The sequence below is a fragment of the Bombina bombina genome, chromosome 1 (genome assembly GCF_027579735.1).
Source record: "Bombina bombina isolate aBomBom1 chromosome 1, aBomBom1.pri, whole genome shotgun sequence".
Taxonomy (NCBI): Eukaryota; Metazoa; Chordata; class Amphibia; order Anura; family Bombinatoridae; genus Bombina; species Bombina bombina.
In genome coordinates this window covers 981,781,620-981,804,918 of record NC_069499.1, presented here as the reverse complement: position 1 = coordinate 981,804,918, position 23,299 = coordinate 981,781,620, and the positions used below count along the sequence as shown (strand labels likewise).

General features: G+C 41.0%; 1 protein-coding gene across 1 annotated transcript in view; it reads left to right on the top strand.

The window, feature by feature from the left end:
- TCFL5 (transcription factor like 5) overlaps window positions 1-23,299 on the top strand; it is a 450,805-nt gene that overhangs the window by 226,023 nt on the left and 201,483 nt on the right. The window lies entirely within an intron of this gene.

Sequence of the window (23,299 nt, the reverse complement as noted above, 5' to 3'; positions counted from 1 at the left end):
AACAAACGGGCACTGGAGAAAGCCTGGTTGTGACATCATCAGGAAGGGGTGGCTCAGACACCTGTCAATCAAGCACACAGAGAGGACTGCAGAGCTTCCCAGCAGCCGAGCGTGACAGTGCCCCCTCCTCAAGGACCCCTCCGGGGGACCCGACCGGGCCTGGCAGGGTATTTCTTGTGAAAAGACTTGACAAGAGTTGGAGCATGAACATGAGAGGCCGGTTCCCAAGATCGTTCAGAGACAGGATAACCCTTCAAATGGACCAGGTAGTACAGCGATTGCCCCGTAGCTTGGAATCGAGAATCTGGCTGACTTCAAACTCAGAAGTTCCCTCTACGGAAAGTGGAGGAGGTGGTTTACTCTTGATAGAGTACCGATTGTAGATGACTGGCTTGAGTAGGGAGACATGAAACACTGGATGGATCTTGAGAGTCTTGGGTAAGGCCAGGCGGTATGCAGAAGAACAAACTCTGGAAACAATTCGAAAAGGTCCAATGTACTTAGGACCCAACTTGGTACAAGGTTGTTTTAGACGTATGAATCTGGTGGATAAAAATACTCTGTCTCCAGTACGAAGTAAAGGAGCCTTGCACCTTCTGTGATCAGCATATTTCTTATGTCTTAAGGAAGAAGAGAGTAGATTTTGACGAATGAGTTGCCAGTGATTACTGAGATTTTTCACTATACGATCTGCTCCAGGGACTTCAGTAGAACTGGTAATCATAGGAAAGGTTCTAGGTTCAAATCCATAAGCTGCCTTAAAGGGAGAGGTCTGTAATGAGGCGTTATAACGTGAGTTATGAGCTAATTCCGCCAAAGGCAATAACTGAGACCAGTTGGAGTGGTGATGGTCAACATAATGTCTAAGAAAAGATTCCAAGGCTTGATTTACATGCTCAGTCTGTCCGTTGGATTGAGGATGGTGTGCAGTAGAAAGTGATATGTTGATTCCGAAGTGCTTACAAAAAGACCTCCAAAATTTGGAAACAAATTGGACTCCACGATCTGAGACTATGTCAGTGGGAAAACCATGTAAACGAGATATATGTAGAACAAAGAGTTCAGAAAGTCTTTGAGCTGAAGGCAAGCCTGGAAGAGGTATGAAGTGAGCAGACTTGGAGAACCGATCCACCACTACCCAAATGGTCGTATTTCCAGCAGAAACAGGAAGATCTGTAACAAAGTCCATGGATAAATGAGACCAAGGGTAATGAGGAATAGGAAGAGGGTGTAATAGACCAAACGGTCGATGAGAAGAATGTTTGTTCGAAGCACAAGAACTACAAGCAGCAATATAATCCTTAACATCCCTCCTCATAGTGGACCACCAAACATGCTGCTTCAGTTTCCACAATGTATTGGTTATTCCCGGATGACCTGCTGAAATGTTGTCATGAGCCCAACGTAGAAGCTTGAGACGTAATCCTTTGGGTACATACAGGATACCAGAAGGTAGTTTGCAAGAAGATGGTACCCGGACTTGAGCAGCATGTAAAGCCTGTACTGGAAAAGAGGATACTTGAGCCAAAACTTTGACTGGACGTAGTATAGGTTCTGAATCCAATGGAGAAGGTTCAGAAGATTGGAACTGCCTAGATAAAGCATCTGCCTTGGAATTTTTTGAACCAGGAACATAGGAAAGTACAAAATTAAACCTGGAGAAGAACAAGGCCCACCGAGCCTGACAAGGATTGAGACGTGTAGCTGTTTGGAGGTATAAAAGATTCTTGTGATCTGTCAGAATGAAAAAAGGTTGACTGGTACCCTCTAACCAATGCCTCCATTCATCCAAAGCTAATTTTATAGCCAAAAGCTCCTTATTGCCCACATCATAATTTAACTCGGCAGGATTGAATTTTTTCGAAAAGAACGCCACAGGATGTATCTTGCTGGTAGTCGGATCACGTTGGGAGAGAACAGCTCCAGCTGCTATAGAGGAAGCGTCAACCTCCAAAATAAACTGGAAATCAGGAATTGGATGACTGAGAAGAGGTGCAGAAGAAAATGCTGATTTTAGCGTTTCAAAAGCCTGTACTGCCGAAGAGGACCAGTTCTTACAATTTTGCCCTTTCTTAGTAAGAGAAGTGAGTGGAGATGTGATGTCAGCAAAGTTCTTTATAAACTTTCTATAGTAATTAGCAAAGCCAAGAAACCTCTGCAGGGATTTGAGAGTAGTTGGTCTGGGCCAGTCCTTGATAGCCGACAGTTTAGCAGGATCCATCTCAAAACCTGATTCAGAAATGATATACCCCAAAAAGGGGATGGAACTCTGATGAAAAGAGCATTTCTCCAATTTAGCGAACAGGGAATTGTCTTGTAACCTCTGATGAACCAGTCTTACATGATGTACATGTTCCTGTAATGTTTTCGAATAGATCAGAATGTCATCGAGGTAAATGATAACAAATTGATTTAGATAATCTCTGAAGATTTCGTTAACAAACTGCTGAAATACAGCTGGTGCTTTGCACAATCCAAATGGCATTACTAGATACTCGTAGTGACCAAATCTAGTGTTAAATGCCGTCTTCCATTCGTCTCCTTTTTGGATTCTGACCAGATTGTAGGCCCCACGGAGATCTAACTTGGAAAAAATAGAAGCACCTTGAAGACGATCGAATAACTCAGAAATGAGCGGCAGAGGATAGCTGTTTTTGACAGTAATCTGATTCAAGGCTCGATAATCAATACAGGGACGAAGACCTCCATCTTTTTTCCCAATGAAGAAAAAACCTGCACCCACAGGTGAAGAGGAAGGACGAATAAATCCTCTGGCTAAGTTGTCCTTTATGTATTCCTCAAGAGAGACATTTTCTTGACGAGAGAGGGGATAGGTCCTTCCCTTAGGTAGAGGAGCCCCTGAATACAATTCGATAGGACAGTCAAATATCCGGTGTGGAGGTAACGTCTCAGCCTCTTTTTTAGAAAACACATCACAAAAGGCATGATAGTAATTGGGCAATGATTCAGGAACTTCCACCATAGCTACGACAGGACAGGATGGTTTAGAGGGATTTTGCAGGCAATGTTTGAAACAGGTAGTTCCCCAGGAAATAAGTTCTCCTTTAGACCATGAGAAAACTGGATCATGAAGCTGCAACCAAGGTAACCCCAGAATCAATGGTATGTGGGGAGAAGAGATGACATCAAAACAAATAATTTCAGAATGAAGTATGCCCACAGTCAAAAGAAGAGGATTGGTAGAATGTTGTATGATACCAGTACCTAGAGGCTGTCCACTGACAGTAGTTACCTTAATTAACTGTTTCTTGGCTTGAAGAGGAATCCTGAGAGAGTCAGCAAAGTTTGAATCAATGAATACTCCAGCAGCTCCAGAATCGATGAGAGCTTGATCTCGAAACTTGGTGTTTCCAAAAGAGATAGTTACAGGAACAAAAAGTTTAGAATTGAGGGAAGACATGGGATTCTGGCTTAACTCTGTCCCTCTATCAAAAGTTAAGCCTTGTCTTTTCCTGGCCGGATAGGACAGTCCTTCAGTAAATGTCCTTTGGTACCACAATACAGACATAACCCAAGAGTGCGCCTTCTATGGCGTTCAGCTTCTGACAATTTAATAGCTCCTACTTCCATGGGTTCCACAGACTCAGGAGATTGGGAATTATTATTAGAAAGACTTGAGGTTCGAATAGGAGGACGAAAAGAAGATTTAACAAAGGATCTCCGGTTCCTATCTCTCTCCTGAAGACGTTCAGAATGCCGGGCGTCAAGAGTAATACATAAATTGATAAGACCCTCCAATGAATCATGGAGTTCCCGAAATACAAGTTCATCCTTAAGGCGTTCGCAAAGTCCTTTGCGAAAGGCTGCCCGTAAGGCTCCATGGTTCCAATCAGTTTCTGCGGCTAAAGTCCTGAATTCAATAGCATATTGAGCTACCGAAAGGGATCCCTGTCTCAGATCCAACAATCCTGCCTCAGCAGCTGCAGACCTCCCAGGCTTGTCAAAAACAGAAGAAAAAATGGACACAAATAATTCCACATCCTGTAGTAACGGATCATTATTCTCTAAAAGAAGGGACACCCAGGCTAGAGCCTTACCCTTTAAGAGGGAAATAATAAAGGTGATTTTGGAAGTAGAATTGGAAAAAACTTGAGGATTGTTTCTGAAGTGTAAACGACACTGATTAAGGAATCCACGGCATTCTTCAGGATTACCGTCATATTTATCTGGAAGTGGGATTCGTGGTATATTATGTCCAACAGTTTGAGGTGGATTAAAGACAGCATTGGTGCTAGTAGCAGTGGCAGCAGGAGTCACCGTTGCTTGAGAAGGAGCGGAGAGGTTATGTAGCAGAGCAGTAATCTGGTCAAGCTTGGAATCCAAAGATTGCAAATGAGCAGAATGATTTCCAAGAAGTTGCCCTTGTACAGCCACAGCCCTGGATAACTCATCAGGGTCCATATTATGGCCAGTTTGTAATGTCAGGTTAGGAAATGTCCAGAAGAAGACCCAAATGCTAGGGCGAACTTAAACAACACCCTTGCACTCTGAGTTTAATCAAGGACGTTACCCCACGACAACCTCCAAAAAACAAAGTACTCACAATATGGAGCAGGGTTAGCCTGTGCCAAAGTAATTCATAATATCAGCCAGATAGACTTCTGAATAAGGAACTGGTTTCAGGAAATGTCTTCCACAGAATCAGGAGAGCAGGGATAGTCCACTTATACTCAGACAGAAGAAGGGTAAAACAGGAAACAGTTAATAATGCAGGAGTAGGTAATTTGTTATCAGGCAGTCTGAGGGTTAACACTGTGTAGACAGTCTTTGCAGAGTATGCAACAGGTAATCAGGAAGTTTGAGGGTTAACACTGAGTAGACAGTCTTTGCAGAGTTTGCAACAGGTAATCAGGCAGTTTGAGAGTTAACACTGTGTAGACAGTCTTTGCAGAGTATGCAACAGGTAATCAGGCAGTTTGAGGGTAAACACTGTGTAGTCAGAACTTGCAGAATTAACAACATGTAATCAGGTAGTTTGAAGGTTAACACTGTGTTGTCAGAACTTGCAGAGATAGCAACAGGTAAGCTGGTAGTTTGAAGGTTAACACAGATTAATCAGTACTTGTTGAGATTGGCAACAGGATATCAAGCAGTTTGAAGGTTTACACTGAATAATTGTATTTGCAGAGTTTGGAAACAGGTAAACATGCAGATTGAAGGTTTCACAGAAATAACAGTATTTGAATAGTTTGGCAATAAACAGAGTAGTCAGTATTTGCAGGGTTTGCAGCAGGCAAACAGGAAGTTTGAAAGTTTCATAAAACAAACAGTACTTGCATTGTTTGGAGACAGGTAATCAGGAGGTTGAAGGTTAATCCAGCATAGTAAATCCTTGACGAGATTGGCAACAGAAAAGCAGCAGTTAGAGAGAATCCTCAGAGAATTCCTATCAGAAGCACAAAGTTAAACAAACAAACGGGCACTGGAGAAACAGGAAGCCCAGAATAAAAAGCCTGGTTGTGACATCATCAGGAAGGGGTGGCTCAGACACCTGTCAATCAAGCACACAGAGAGCTTCCCAGCAGCCGAGCGTGACAGTTACAGTGACTGTGACAAACAAAAGTGCAGAGGTTAGGTATTGTAGCACAACTGTTTCCTTTGAGAGGAGATGATTGCTGCAGCTTGTGGGAGTCAGCATGAAGTGGGAATCAGTCTCCCAGTTTGTAAAGATCCTGTGCTGCAGGCAGTTTAATGATTGGAAAGTTTCCTATTGTTTAGGATGCTTGAAATATCTCAGTAGATAAAGGAGATTAGAACAATAATTTGTAATCCAAAATATTTTAGGATAAAGCAGAGAGAGCAACTATGTTACTCCTATAACACTCAATAACTAAGCACTTGTCTAAGGTTAGAAGACAGATGATATAGAGTAGGTAGGTTGGTCTAATGAATAAAGGTGGTATTGGAAGTTATTTACCCAAGTCAATTTAAGGTGGAATACCTGACAGAATCCCCCCTTCAAGCAAACCGCACCACGGTTTGTGGCCGAGGTCTATGAGGATTGCGTCTATGGAATTGAGCAACAAGCCTAGGGGCAGTTATATGAGACTCCTCCCAAGTGTCCTCATCGGGGCAGTAGCCCTTCCAACGAACCAAGTATTGTAGTTCACCATTATGAATCCTGGAGTCAGTGATCTCCTTCACTTCATATTCCTCAGTGTCCAATAGTGGTGTTGTTGGTGGCATCACCTGAGTCTTGGTGATTTTAGCTGGTTTCAACAGGGAGACGTGGAAGGTCGGATGGATGGTTAAGGTAGAGGGCAACTGAAGGGTGACTGCATTCTCGTTGATTACACGAATAATCTGAAATGGTCCTATGAATAGACTGGCTAATTTTTTACTGGGAACTTGAAGTCGTAGATTTTTTTTGTCGACAACCATACCCAATCCCCTGTAGTATATGTCGATGGTGTTCTTCGCCTGAGATCGTAATAATTTTTCTGCACTACCTGTGCGGTCTCCATATTTCTGGGAAGTAGTTGGAAATTCTCAGTTATTTTATCAGCCAATTCTTCAATGGAAGGATTCAATGTGACTTGTTTTGAATTTACGGAGATATTGGGATGGTATGCAAAATTAGCAAAAAATGGGGATAACTTAGTAGAGGAATTGGTAGAGTTATTGTACGAAAATTCAGCTAAAGATAAGTATTTTTTCCATTCATCTTGATGATATGCACAATAACATCGTAGGTAGGATTCAAGCCACTGATTAAGGCATTCAGCCTGTCCGTTGGTCTGCGGATGATATGCAGTGGTGTATCTGTGTTTAATTTGGAGTTTCTGGCAGAGGTTTCTCCAGAAGCGGGAGGTAAACTGAGTCCCTCTGTCCGTGGTTAGTATAGATGGTAAGCCGTGTAATCTAACAACGTTATCGATGAAGAGCTGAGCGGTTTCAGAGGAACTGGGAAGTTTGTGAAATGGTATGAAATGAGCTTGTCTCGTAAACAGATTTATAACGACTAAAATGGTATTCATACCTGATGATACTGGTAGTTCAACGATAAAATCCATGCCCAAATGGGACCATGGTCTATCTGGTATCTGAATGGGCATGAGTAAGCCATAAGGAGCTTTCTTTTCAGACTTAGAAGATGTGCAGACGATGCAGTTATGTACATATTCCGTTATGTCTTGTATCATCTTAGGCCACCAGTAACTCCTAGAGATTATTTCATTTGTTCTTGTAATGCCTGGATGACCGCAGAGAGGAGGATCGTGGTGGTCCTTAATTAACTCCTTGCGTAGGGAGATAGGAATGTATAATTTATCCTTTTTGTACCATAAACCATCTGAGGCTTTCTGTAGATCGTCTGGAATATGAGTTTCCAAATGAAGAGCCTTGTGGTACTTAGCCTTGTCACAGTACGTTAAGCCAATTAATTTCTCATGAGAGATGATTTCTGTTGGATTGTCATTATTTACAGGTATAGGATCTCTTCTGGAAAGAGCATCTGCCCTGCCATTTTTTGAGGCAGGTCTGTAGACTATCTGGAAATTAAATCTACTAAAAAAAAAAGACTCCAGCGTACCTGACGTGCTGAAAGTGTCTTATTCCGCTGTAAGTACTCCAAGTTCTTGTGATCGGTATACACCAAGATGGGAAGTAATGTGCCCTCTAGGAGATGTCTCCAGTTCTCAAACGATCTCTTGATGGAAAGCAATTCTTTTTCCCCTATAGGGTAATTCCTTTCAGGAGGAGATAACAACTTTGAATAAAAAGCTATGGGATGTAAAGGGTGTGTGATATCTTGTCTTTGTGAAAGTACTGCTACAAGTGCATACTCCGAGGAATCAACCTCTAAAACAAACTGTAATTCAGGGTTTGGATGACATAAGATTGGAGCAGAAGTAAATGAGGTTTTTAGGAATGTAAATGCTTCTTCAGCCTTTGGGTTCCATTGAAATACGGTTGATGATCCAGTTAAAGCTGTCAGAGGTTTAGCTATTGTGGAATAGCCCTTGATAAACTTTCGGTAGTAGTTGCTAAACCCTAAGAACCTCTGAAGTTCCTTTCGGGTTTTTCAACAGCTTCCACTTTGTTCGGTTGCATTTCAATTCCTTCTGGGGATATAGAGTACCTCAAAAAGGAGATCCTGGTGGTATGGAAAAGGCATTTTTCTGCTTTGGCATACAAACTGTGAACTTGTAACCGGGATAAAACCCATCTCACATGCTTAATGTGATCCTCTAAAGTTTGTGAATATATTAAAATGTCGTCTAAATAGACTACGACACAAATATCCAACAGGTCCCTAAACACATCATTGATATAATGTTGAAAAGTGGCAGGGGAATTACATAGGCCGAACGGCATTACCAGATACTCGTAGAGCCCATATCTGGTGCGAAATGCCGTCAGCCACTCATCTCCCTCTCGTATGCGAATGAGATTGTACGCGCCCCTTAAATCGAGTTTAGTAAATATGGTCGCCTCATGCAACCGTTCAATCAGTTTGGGGATTAGAGGGAGAGGATATCTGTTTTTTACTGTGATCTTATTTAGTTCCCTGTAGTCTATGATGGGACGTAATGACTGATCTTTGTTCTTGACAAAGAACATTCCCGCACCAGCAGGAGAGACAGAAGGTCTTATAAATCCCTTCTTCAAGTTGTTGTCTAGATAAGACTTGAGGTGTACCAATTCAGGTTGGCTTAAGGGATATAGATGGCCATAGAGTATAGCTTAGCCCAGCTTCAAATCTATGGGGCAATCATAACTACGGTGAGGAGGTAGTGTTTCAGCCTCCCTTTTACTAAACACTTCAGAGAAATCTGCATACTCGGGAGGTATTTGTAAACATTCCTCACACATATTTATAGAATGAGGAGTGTTTAAACAGACTTTTTGACAGTGAGAGGAATCTAAAGAAACCTGTAGAGTTTTCCAATTTATTACAGGTTCATGTAGTCTGAGCCATTGCATGCCCAATACAATAGGGAAATGGGGGGAAAGGAGGACATCAAAGCGCAAAAATTCATGGTGGTTAGAGTGAGTACTTACTAATATGGGTACAGTATGGTGAGTTATTGGGCCGCTAGAAATATATGTACCATCAACAACATGAATAGACACAGGCTGTTGTTTTTGCTCAAGTGGTATTTTATTAATTCTAACAAACTCCAAATCAATATTAGTCCCATGTGCACCGTGTCAACTATGGCTTCTGCTGGGTAGCGCTTACGGTCCCACTGCAAGAAGAGAGAGATGGTACAGTAGTTAGATTTAACCTGAGGAGAATCAACAGTATTACTCAAAACCCACTTACTCTTCTTGTTTTTCTGTAATAAGTGGCATTCTCTCACAGTATGTGCTGGATTGGCACAATATAAACATAATGCTTTAGACCTCCTTCTTTGTTTTTCCTCCTGGGATAACGGACCTCTCAATAGACCTATGTCCATAGGTTCCTGTGTGACAGCAGTCGCACTGGGATGGTAGGTAGATGGAGATGGCCTTTTATAAGTTTGATCTGAACCATGGCGTTCATTCTTTCTTTCTTTAAGCCGTCTATCAATTTGTACTGAGAGTCTCATTAAACCTTCTAAGGAATCAGGAAGTTCTACTCGGGCCAGTTCATCCTTTATTGCGTTGGACAGTCCTAAACTGAACTGATTCCTTAGTGCTATATGGTTCCATTGAGAGTCTGTTGAAAACTTATTGAATTCAGTGATGTATACTTCAGCAGAGCGGGAACCTTGTTTTAGTGCTCTCATTTTTGTTTCAGCTGTTAATTGTGTGTTGGTGTCAGAGTATAATTCATCCATTGCAGCCAAAAAGCTAGGGAGAGACGAGATAATGGGGTTGTTGGTCTCAAAGAAAGAGTCTGCTCAGATTCTTGGTTCACCCCTTAAATAGGTGATCATTGTCAATACCTTCACCCTATCAGTGGGATAGGTTTTTGGTTTTAACGTAAAGGTAAGGAGACAGGCATTTCTAAATTGTCTGTACAGCCGTCTATTCCCTGAGAAAACATCTGGAGGAGAGATGTGTGGTTCAGGGACGCTCTCAGAGGTGGTTGCCTTCGGTGTTATAGCATCCTTTATGATCTTCCTTAAGGTTTCGTTTTCAACCTGTAGGTTGGTGAGGGCTTGACCCATTTGATCCACTTTCTGAGATAAACCATACACTATCTGCGGCAGTTCCGCTGGATCCATTTTATTGGCTTAGTTATTATGTTAGGATTCAACTAATGAAAGACAGTTGTTTGGATCTGCAACTGCGAAACTGTTATAAAATGTCTCAATGGAGCTGAGATTTATCTTATCAGGAAGACAACCAGCTAGCTCACAGTGAATTTTTGGTAAGATACAGTTGAGGTATATTCAGGTATGAACCTGGTTATGATCTCAGAAATAAATCAGAAGAATGTCTCTCTCTATGAGGAAGAGCTATATATATAATTAAGCAGGCAGTCCTGATTAACTGAACAGTGTCTCTTGTTATCATATACCAGGTGGGTAACGAATTGCAGTGATGAGAAACTTCACATATATACATATATACAAATTAGAACATGTTCATGCTTACCACAACCTCAGGTCACTTTGCTTGTAGTTATTTTCAGTGAGAGGAGAGTTTCTGATCTGCAGCTGATAGGCAACAGTGAAGCAATGCAATCAGGTAAGAGACAGAGCGGCTGTATGGAAACTGGAACTCAATTACAGGTTGTTATTCCTTAGAGTCTTTAATGTAATTAGTCAGCGGCAGACTTAGTTACAGTGACTGTGACAAACAAAAGTGCAGAGGTTTGGTATTGTAGCACAACTGTTTCCTTTGAGAGGAGATGATTGCTGCAGCTTGTGGGAGTCAGCATGAAGTGGGAATCAGTTTCCCAGTTTTTAAAGATCCTGTGCTGCAGGCAGTTTAATGATTGGAAAGTTTCCTATTGTTTAGGATGCTTGAAATATCTCAGTAGATAAAGGAGATTAGAACAATAATTTGTCATCCAAAATAGCTTGGGATAAAGCAGAGAGAGCAACTATGTTACTCCTATAACACTCAATAACTAAGCACTTGTCTAAGGTTAGAAGACAGGTGATATAGAGTAGGTAGGTTGGTCTAATGAATAAAGGTGGTATTGGAAGTTATTCACACAAGTCAGTTTAAGGTGGAATACCTGACATTCTTACTGACGAAAAAGAAGCCTGCCCCAGCAGGAGAGGAGGAAGGGTGAATTAAACCTTTAGCTAGGTTCTCTTGGATGTACTCCTCCATGGATTTGGTTTCAGCTTTGGAGAGTTGATAAGTCCTCCCTTTAGGAAGTGGGGCTCCGGGAAAGAGGTCGATCTTAAGGATAGTGGGGTGGCAGCACGTCGGCTGTTTTTCTCTCAAATACATCTGCTAAGTTTTGCATATACTGAAGGAAGGTTTGGAGGAGTCTGTATACTGGCTATGGGGATGCGGAGCAGAGGAGGGACTTTAGCAAGGCAGGAGTGGAAAAAGGAGGTATCCCAGGAGGCCAGTTGTCCCTCAGCCTAGTCGAACTGTGGATTGTGTACCCGAAGCCAAGGAAGACCAAGGATGACAGGCTGTGCTGGGGAATCAATGACCTCGAACTGCAGCTGTTCGGTATGAAGAGCTCCCACAGTCAGGGTTAGGGTGCTGACTCAAAATGGATCAACCCTGAACCAAGGGGGATGTCATCCAGAGTAGTTATTTTGAGACAGTGGTGCCTATCTATCAAGCTCTGTATGCCCCCTGTTTCTGGCGAGACTTCAGTCTCGCCAGAAATGCATGTTATGGAGGAGGCGGACAGCGATAGCCAGAAAAAACCCAATTGAATACCATCTGGTTGATTCACACACCCTGCTAGCGGCAGATTGGCTGCGAATCTGCAGGTGGCGGCGTTGCACCAGCAGTTCACAAGAACTGCTGGTGCCATGCTGAATGCGGAACGCATAATGCTGTCCGCATTCAGTGATGTCTGTCGGACATGATCCGCTGATCGGATCATGTCGGACAGACAATTGATAAATAGGCCCCTGTGTCTTTTCTGCAAAAGAGGCAAACCAGCTTGAATCATGAAACGGTGATCCAGGAAGTTTCCAGCTGCCCCTGAATCAATGAAGGCTTGAGTGTAGACAGTATTCTGAAGGAAGGTAAGGGTAACAGGTACCAGGATCCGAGAGGAGTGAGGGGATTTAGTAGAGATTATGCTTAGAGGTACCCCTGTGTTATCCCCTAAGCCTTGGCTTTTCCCGGCCGAATGTCACAGTCCTTTAGTTGGTGGGTGTTGGACACACAATAAAAGCATAGTCTCAATCTCCTTCTCTATGTTTCAGGCTCTGAAGGTTTAAAGGAGGAGAGATCCATGGGTTCCTCCACTGAGGTAACTGGAGCTGCTGAGGGGGTAGAGGATACTGCCAAAATCGGACGAATAGGAGGAAGGGATGGAAGGACCCTCCTTGTTCTGTCTCTCTCGTCTTGTCTCTCCTGAAAGCGACAGTCCAGACTGATACAAAGTGTTATAAAGTCATCCAAAGAAGAAGGAATAGCACGATAAGTGAGTTAATATTTGATGCGTTCATGGAGTGAGAGCACTACCATCCCAAGTGGTTTCAAGTGCCAAGGTGTGAAACTCGATGGCAAATTGTGCCATTGCCCTCACAGAGGTCCAGGAGAGAAAATTCTGCAGCAGAGGTACGGCCAGAAGTCCCAAAGACAGAAGATAATGCAGAAATGAAATTATCAGCATCATGCAGGAGTGGAGCGTTCTGTTCCAAAAGGGGAGAGACCCAGGCTATTATTATTATTCTTTATTTATAAAGCGCCAACAGATTCCGCAGCGCTGCCCATGGGTACAAGGATAACAGTACAATGGAGAAACAATACAATAAAAAACAAAATTTTACAGACAAAATACAGGGGGAATTGAGGGCCCTATTCCCGTGGGAACTTACAATCTAGATGGGTAGGAGGATGGGAAACAGGAGGTGGGAACTGCAAAGGTGAGAATGATATTAGTGAGGAGATAGAGGGCAACTGTTAGTTAAGTGAAGTTAGTTTGTTAATAAGTCAGGTGATAAACTTCCCTGAACAGAAGGTCTTTAGGGAACGTTTAAAGTAGGAGAGGTTAGGGGCAAGTCTGACAGCATAAGGAAGTGCGTTCCAGAGGGTTGGTGCCGCACGAGAGAAGTCCTGTAGTCTAGCATGAGAGGAGGTGATGGTATAGGACGCAAGAAGCAGGTCATTGTTGGATCTTAGGGGGCGGGCAGGAGTATATTTGTTAATAAGTGAGGACAGGTAGTGTGGGGCAGCATTGGTGAGGGCTTTGTAGGTCAAAATTTAACTCTGTTGTGAATGGGGAGCCAGTGAAGGGACTCACAGAGAGGTGCAGCAGAAACAGAGCGTCAAGAGAGGCGGATTAGCCTGGCAGATGCATTTAGGATGGATTGGAGGGGAGAGAGGCGGGAGAGAGGGAGGCCAGTTAGTAAGTTGTTACAGTAGTCAAGTCGGGAAATTACCAGGGAGTGGATTAGCTGTTTAGTAGTTTTAGCACTTAGAAACAGACAAATTTTGGAGATATTGCGTAGGTGGTTGTGGCAGGATGAAGAGAGCAATTGGATGTGGGGAATGAAGGACAGATTTGAGTCAAGCGTGACTCCAAGGCAGCGGACTTGGGGTGATGGGGAGATAGTGGTGCCGCCAACAGTGATTGAAAAATTGGAAACTGGCTAGGGCCTAGTCTTTCAATAAGGAAATGATAAAAATGACCCTTGAGTGCTGAGACTGAAAGGTTTGAGGATCATTGTGGAAGTGCAGCCTGCGTTGGTTAAGAAAACCACTGCAATCAGTAGTACCTTCCTACTTGTCAGGCAAAAGTATCCGGGGTATACTTCCAGAAGCAGAGGAAGAAGTTGCAGTACTAGGAGTAGAGACTGGCGGTGAAACAATAGGAGCGGTATTCCTCGCTGTAACTAGTAAGGAGAGTTGAGCGGTAATATCCTCTAGCTTGGAATCCATATTCTGCAGTTTTGTGGTATAGGTTCCCAACATCTGTCCATGAAGATAAACAGCTTGTGCCACCTCATCTGGCTCCATGGCCCAAGTATAATGTTATGTTCGTGGGATACTCCTCTATCAGACCGAAATGGGCCAATAATCTTGTTATCCCGGCGTCGAGACGGAGTGATAGGGTATATCCCAGAGCAGAGAAAGTTAGTAAGATGAGGATGGTGGCACTCACCACAGACAGGACAGTCCCAGCGGCAATGGCAGAGCAGTCCAAGGCAAACCACTAGAATGGTCAGGCAGGTAGGGTTTGGCAACGGGAAAGCAGTCCAAGTTCACACCACTAGAATGGTCAGGCAGGTAGGGTTCGGCAACAAAGAGGCAATCCAGAACAACAGGGGTTAAACAAGCAGAGTAGTCAGACAGGCAGGGTTCAGCAGCAGTATATCAATCCAGCAATTTAGGGGTTAAACAGGCAGAGTAGTCAGACACGCAGGGTTCAAACACATAAAGGCAATACAATAGTAACGATCTATCACATCCAGGAGCACATAAAGTAACACCTATACTTGGGCAGTGATAGATAATTATTGAGCGACTTACATAGGCGCAGGATTGTGCCAGAGGAATCCGGACCGGCATCTGAGAGAGAGGAGCGTGCGGCAAAGACGTCAGCGCTGCACGCATCCGCACCCGACACAGCCCCTGGCAACGAGCAGGGAATGCGACGCTGCGCCCCTAGCAACGGCTAGAGCAGCGCAGGGTAACAGCAGCAGTACAGAAAAACTGTTTAATGGGCTTTTAGAGAAAAAAATAGAAAGGTACCTCTTGCCACTGGTAAAAGTTTTTGTGGAAACGAAGCCTCTGCTATTAGCAATGCCACCGGAGGGTGTGGGAGTCTGGCTGACAAGTTTCAAAGCTCCGTGCTTGACCCAGGTGATGAACGGCACTGAAGGAAGTCAGCTGAGAGGAGTGATGACGTCACTGGCAGCTTGCCGAGAATCCACAGAGAGAGAGCTGGATGCAACAAATGTGTCAACGGAATTTGCAGTGAAGGATAACAGGTCACTGAGGTTAACTAGAAAGCTTAAAACAAAGGTCATAAATCAATCTCCTTAGATAGAATCACAAGGAAACAGCTGTAACAGTGTAACTTCAATACCAAGCAAGGAATTCAGGTTACAGTGAGGTTTATATGGGCTGGAAAGTTAGGAAAGAGGCTGTCCAACTTAATGCAACAGTAACAATCCTAACAGTTTCTTACACCTCACTACTGGAATTTTGGACCACTCTTCTTTTACCAACTGCTCCAGGTCTCTCAGATTGAAAGGATTCCTTTTCCAAAATGCTGTTTTAAGATCTCTCCACAGGTGCTCTATGGGATTTAGATCTGGACTTATTGCTGGCCAGTTCAGTACTCTTCAGCGCTTTGTCTTGAACCATTTCTGGGTGCTTTTTGATGTGGACTTTGGGTAAACTTTCTGACACTGGGCGCTACATTGCACCACATAATTCTTTGGTAGTCTTCAGATTTCATAATGCCATGCACATAGTCAAGACATCCAGTGCCTGAAGCAGCAAAGCAACCCCAAAAGATTAGTGAACCTCCACTATGTTTGACTGTAGGGACTGTAGTCTTTTTTTTAAAAGCCTCATTTCTTTTTTTTAAAACAGTAGAATGATGGGCTTTACCAAAAAGCACATTCTCCCAAAAGGATTTTGTCTTCCTCTGGTAAGTTTTGGCAAACTCCAATCTGGCTTTTTATGTTTCTGTGTCAGCAGTGGGGTCCTCCTGGGTCTCATACCATAGCATCCCTTTTCATTCAGATAGCGACGTATAGTGCGAGCTGACACATTTGTACCCTGTGCCTGAAGGTCAGCTTGAATTTGTCTGGAAGATGATTGAGGTTCTTTATCCACCATTCAAACAATCCTTCTTTGCAATCTTTGATTAATTTTTCTCTTTCGTCCACGTCCAGGGAGATTAGCTACAGTGCCTTGGGCTGTAAACTTCTTGACAATGTTGCGCAGAGTGGACACAGGAACATTAAGATCTCTGGAGATGGACTTGTAAACTTGAGATTGTCAATGATTTTTCCACAATTTTTGTTCTCAAATCCTCAGACAATTCTTTGCTGCTCTTTCTCTTCTCCATGCTCAGTGTGGCACACACAGACACACAACAGAAAGGTTGAATACATTTTTCACCATTTTAACTGGTTGCCGGTGTGATCTCTATATTGTCAGCACCTGTTAATTGATACAGGTGAGTTTAATTACAGATTTCAGGAGCATCACAAGGTTGGAATGCAATTATTTCTTACAATTTTGAGAAGGTGCCAATAATTTTGTCCAGTCCATTTTTTGAGTTTTTCATGGAATGTGTCAGATTTGGGTTTTTTTCTACACTTTTTTGTGTCATACCAATACAAACAAAAGAAATAAACATGAAAATACCTAAACATTTGTAATTGCAACAATTTTCTGTGCGAAGTGGTCAATTATCTGACAGAAATGCAGGGGTGCCAATATTTTTGGCCATAGCTGTGTATGTACAATCGTATACAAAAGTTTAGGCACCCCTGACAATTTCCATGATTTTCATTTATAAATAATTGGGTGTTTGGATCAGCAATTTCATTTTGATCTATAAAAAAAACTGAAGGACAGTAATATTTCAGTAGTGAAATGAGGTTTATTGGATTAACAGAAAATGTGCAATATGCATCAAAACAAAATTAGACAGGTGCATAAATTTGGGCACCCCAACAGAAATATTGCATCAATATTTAGTAGAGCCTCCTTTAGCTGAAATAACAGTCTTTACACTTCCTATAGCCTGTAATGAGTGTTTTTATTCTGGATGAAGGTATTTTGGACTATTCCTCCTTGCAAAACATCTCCAGTTCAGTTAGGTTTGATGGTTGCCGAGCATGAACAGCCTGCTTCAAATCACCCCACAGATTGTCAATGATTTTCAGGTCTGGGGACTGGGATGGCCATTCCAGAACATTGTACTTGTTTCTCTGCATAAATGCCAGAGTAGATTTTGTGCAGTGTTTTGGGTCGTTGTCTTGTTGAAATATCCAGCCCCGGCGTACCTTCAACTTTGTGACTGATTCCTCAACATTATTCTCAAGTATCTGCTGATATTGAGTGGAATCCATGCGACCCTCAACTTTAACAAGATTCCCAGTACCGGCACTGGCCACACAGCCCCACAGCATGATGGAACATCCACCAAATTTTACTGTTGGTTGCAAGTTTTTGTCTTTTGCCGCCATGCATAACGCCCCTTGTTATATCCAAATAACTCAATCTTTGTTTCATCAGTCCACAGCACCTTCTTCCAAAATGAAGCTGGCTTGTCCAAATGTTCGTTTGCATACCTTAAGTGACTCTTCCGCATCACTCTCACATACAGCTTTTCCGTGTGCAAAGTGCGCTGAATTGTTGAACGATACACAGTGACACCATCTGCAGCAAGATGATATTGTAGGTCTTTGGAGGTGTGGGCTGTTTTTGACCGTTCTCACCACCCTTTGCCTTTTCCTCTCCAATATTTTACTTGGCCTGCCACTTCTGGCCTTAACAAGAACTGTGCCTGTGGTCTTCCATTTCCTCACTATGTTCCTTACAGTGGACACTGACAGCCTAAATCTCTGCAATAACTTTTTGTAGCCTTCCCCTAAACCATAATGTTGAACAATCTTTGTTTTCAGGTCATTTGAGAGTTGTTTGAGGCCCCCATGTTGCCACTCTTCAGAGGAGAGTCAAAGAGAACAACAACTTGCAATTGGCCATCTTAAATACATTTTCTCATGATTGGATGCACCTGTCTGAAGTTCAAGGCTTAATGGGCTCACCAAACCAATTGTGTTCTAAATAATCAGTGCTAGGTAGTTACAGGTATTCAAATCAACAAAATGACAAGGGTGCCCAAATTTATGCACCTTTCTAATTTCCTTTTGATGCAAATTGCACATTTTCTGTTAATCCAATAAACCTCATTTCACTACTGAAATATTACTGTGTCCTTCAGTTATTTGATAGATCAAAATGAAATTGTCCAAAGTCCAGCGAGTGCTTTTTCACTAATCTTTTATATGCCTGGAAACAGCACTCGAAGTTTGGTGGTGAGAGTGCACACATTTTACCATTTCGATATATATATATATATATATATATATATATATATATATATACACACACACACACACACACACATATATAGACATGTATGTATCTCTATTTTAAGGACCTTTGCCTGCCTTTTTATTAACACCTGAGACCTCATATCTTTGAGCCCTTCTAACTTTTTGTGTAATATTTTTTTTAAATAATTTTATTAGATAGTGTTATTATGAGTGTAACTGTACATTGTTATGTATTTTTTATGTGTTTTGTGACACTTTTTTGTTTTGAGAAACACTTAACCAGAGCTTAGAGGACACAGTAATCATTCTAGGGTAAATCGCGATTGCGCTCACGCTTCTGCTTTCCACTTGTAATACGAATGGTAAACCTGATGCACGCAAACAGCTGAGATAAACCCCTCAATCTGTTTATATCATTGTTATTATGGATATAAATGTATCAACACTTTGGCACAATGCTCTTATTAATAAGCTGCAATTTTCTAAGAGACAAAGTACCCATATTCTTATTGTTATATACTGTATATCCCTAGAATTTTTGTTGACCAAATTAATTTAGCTTAATTGATCTATAGAAACAAAATAGATCCTGCTCAAGCTAAAAAAAATCCTAAATTAGATACACAAAGTAAAACATCAAATAATGTGTTAATGTGGTTTCAATATAGTACAGGGTGGATTGAATATTCAAATTACTCTTTTTTTTTTTTTTTTGCATTTTCCATACTGTCCAAACTTTTTCGGAATTGGGGTTGTATATGAATATCCGCTGTTCATTCAATTTGGCGACACAGACAGTGTCACAATCTGTAACGTTCAGTGATCTGGCTTCCGATGAAGATTGATGCCTTCTGCCTCCTGTTTGCTTCTTCTGCTGTCTAAACGGACAGCAGGGACTACAGCATGCGCCTCTGTGTTGGCCGTACACTGGTGTGACTTAGTACCTACATCCATATGGCACAAGGGGTCAATACTAGTAACATCTGAAATTGCTTTTCAAGTAATGATCACATTTAACTGTTATGACCATATTCTGATAGCTCATCATAAATTGATCTGTAGGATTGCTCTCTATAACATGTTTTGTCATTCATTTGGCTATAAATATCTTTCAAATATAACTCCACTGGCCCATATTCTTCCCATTCAAGTTTTAACTCGGTTATATCCCTATCCTCTGTGGCACTCAAATGAAATTCTTATGTAACATTTTCAAATAAAATATGTATGGCTGGAGAGTTGAGGCATAAAGATTATATTTTTGATTTGCCTGTAAATTGTTCAACAGTTCCTGAGTCTCAGTCAATGAATAAGCCAAAAGATCTTAGACGAAGCTATGTCAGCTATTTTTGAACAATGGGAATCCTAGAGAAGCATGTACAACCATTTGTGCTATAATTGCACAAGCTGTTTGTAAATAATTTCAGTGAGAAACCTAAAGTTTGTGAAAAAGTTAACTTTTTTTTTTATTTGATCACATTTGGCGGTGAAATGGTGGCATGAAATATACCAAAATGGGCCTAGATCAATACTTTGGGTTGTCTACTAAATATATATATATATATATATATATATATATATATATATATATATATATATACACATGTGAAGGGTTATTCAGATATCAGTGTTACAATGTAACTATCACTAATTTTGAAAAAAAAAATTTGGAAATAGCAAAGTGCTACTTATAACTTGCAAAAAACGGCAAAGAACATGTAAACATTGGGTATTTCTAAACTCAGGACAAAATTTAGAAACTATTTAGCATGGGTGTTTTGGTGGTTGTAGATGTGTAAGATTTTGGGGGTCATAGAAAAAGTGTGGTTTAAAAAAAAATAAAAAATTCCTCATATTCTTTAATTTTTTATAGTAACTTATATGATATGATGAAAATAATGGTATCTTTAGAAAGTCAATTTAATGGCGAGAAAAACAGTATATAATATGTGTGGGTACAGTAAATGAGTAAGATGAAATTTACAGCTAAACACAAACACAGCAGAAATGTAAAAATAGCCCTGGCCAGGGCTGCCACTAGAAATTTTGGGGCCCCTGACTCAACCATTGATCAGGCCCCCCTCCTTTGACATGTGCAATGTTTTACTAAAATGTATATGCACTTTATTCTTAATTGTCTATTTAAACTTGGAAATGTTGTAAAGGTAGTAACATACACACACACACAGACACTGAAACACACAAACACACTCACAAATAAGGATTCACATATAGACACTCTAGCAGACACGCAAAGAAACACACTCAGACACAGAAACCCAAACAGACACTTAGCACTTGTTTTCATTGACCTGACAAGTAATGAGGTAAACTACAGTTTTGTAAAAAAAAAAAAAAGGAGATTTAGAAAACAAAATATGTAGTTCTGATTATCTTTTTGTAAAGGAAGATGACAACTAAATTATGACAACAGCATGCAGTGGCTGAAAGGAAGGGCCCTGAACTGCCTAAACAATAATTTAAAGGTTAAATGGTGGAGTGGTTACTTCCGGAAAGGTCTTGTTAGTCTCAAAGTCTGTAGAAAGATGTGATAATTAGTAGTAAGGTCAAAATGTCCTAATAAGGAACAGACAATGGACACACACACACAAACTCAAACTTGCACATACACCCAAGGAAACACCGACAGAGACAGCCTCAGAAAACACACAAAGACATATACACACACAGAGACACCCACAGAAAACACACAAAGACATACACACACACACACACACAGACAACCACGTTAAAAACACAGAAAGACATACATACACACACCCTCACTGAGACATCCACAGAAAACACACAAAGACATACACACACCCTCACAGAGACACCCACAGAAAACACAGACATACATACATACATACACACAAACACCCTCACAGAAACACCCATAGAAAAAGCTCAAAGACATATGCACACACCCTCACAGATATCCACAGAAAATGCACAAAGACATACACACGGTAACACCCACCCTCACAGAGAGACCCACAGATAAAAAATACATACACATAGAGACACAAACCAAAGCACAAAGACATAAACATATACACCCACAGAAACACTCACAGGAGGTATCATTTATGCACCTTGCATCCCCTAAATCAACAGTGTGTGACATGCATGATAAAAAAAAATGCAGAAATTAAGAGATCACTTTTTAAAGAATCGTATTTGTAAATGTGCAAACAAAAATAATTCTGTGAATTCAAAATTGTACATTAATGAGCTGGGTAGATGGCTAGATGAAGAAAAGTACCTTTAAAAGGTTGACATATGTTTGTTTGTTTTTTTCCCATTTTCCCCAACCAAGAGCACCACTTCAAATATAGTGTACAAATTTTCCCATCTGTCAGCTGTACTTATGGATTTTGAAAATGTTGTACTCTATATGGTCTTGGTGGGACCATAAGCTGTGGTACTCATACCATTAGATCTGGTTAAAAGGCTTGTTGGTATGTATTTCAAAACTAAGTCAGCTGTAGTGTAAACTGAACAGTTTTAAGTTAACCTGTCTCATTTCAAACACTGAGCAATCTTAGTCTGAGAGTATAAAATTTTATGCAGATGTAAAAATCTTAGATAAAATGCCTCCTTGCATCTGGAAAGTCCTTGCATAAAGGGGCAGTAAACTGGAATGTAATATATATATATATATATATATATGTGTGTGTGTAAAATGCATATCTGCCAAAAGGGCATCTACCATTTGTGTATTGAGGAGGAAACATTTCTGCATGGTTTTAAATATAGAATTTCTACAGTATTGTCAAATAATCATAAATACACTGCTGCTAAAAAAATGTGTTTTTATGGACCCCTAGCCCCACCATACAACTACTACCACACTGAAGTTACAATCCAAAATTGCACAAAGAAATAAAAAACATTTGCTAAGTAAGTCCTACCTCCTCTTCAAATGAAAGTGATCTGCCGTCTGACTCAGGCACACACTGTACAAAGTGCCAAGTCTGTCTCACACTAAGCATAGTGGTTTAGTGCACACTAAGAAATCCTCTCAAATGCTAATACTTTACTCCTTGTTATAACATTTCCCATGCTCAATTAGCACTCTGCTATAGTACCCACTGGTGGCTGCCAAAATTTAAAAAAAAAAAAAAAAATTTTTTTTTTTTTAGTTCTTGCCTCATGGGGCCCCCCTGGCTCATTGGGCCCATGACAGGAGTCACCCCTGTCACCCCCTGATGGCGGCCCTGGCCCTGGCCCTTAACGGTAAGGAAATTGAAAAAAGGTCTGGTCACTTAGGGGTTAACCAGTCATTGTAGGAAATCCACATGGTATGACTTAAAGGGACATGAAACACTTTGACATTTGCTTTGTAAAAAATTAGCTCCTAATCCTGTAATTGTACCCCAAAAGTTATGGGTTTTCTGATGCTGAGAAATGAAAGTCAACCCTGCAACATTTCTGCCTAATTGTTTTACGCAGAGGTGAGAAGATAACATATTGCAAAACAATTTAAGTTTGGTTAACTAAATGACAGGGTTAAAGTCTTGTTTACTTAATTAACAAGTCCAAATCAGCAAGAGGTAGGGGGTGGGGGGGCTTTTCATTTAGAAAGCTTTCACATTAGGCCTGTATGTTTATTTATTGCAACATTACAGCAAAGTATTCTGATTACATGGGGTTTTAGTACCTTTAAATTCAAATAGGAGATAGTAAACATGTATTTAGCACCTATTAAACCCCATTTATCCTATGTCAGGGGTGCATTGCTCCCCAAATCTGCTTTCATGCACTGTTCTTCTAATACTCAGAAAATAAAAACTGGAGTTATTGCAATATATATTTACTCACAGGGCAGCATCAGCAGGAGTATATCTGTGACCTAATATGTAAAAGAAAAATGTGAGCAGAGTGATTAAGTGCAATTTTCATTCCTATTAAAAGTGCTAATACTTTTTTGACACCATGGGGATAGGTGAGACTGACAATATGTAATTTAGCTTAAAGTGATGGTAAATTCACTTCCATAACTTCACATAGTATGAAAACTATTCTCCAAACTAGCATATTGATATGCTTAGTTTGTTCCAATGTCAAATCTACTTTTAATCCTGAGCGTTTTTGTCAGACTCTGTTACCTGATTCAATGCAGCCTCTGAATAATTTCCCTTAGGCTTCTTTGATTGGCAGCT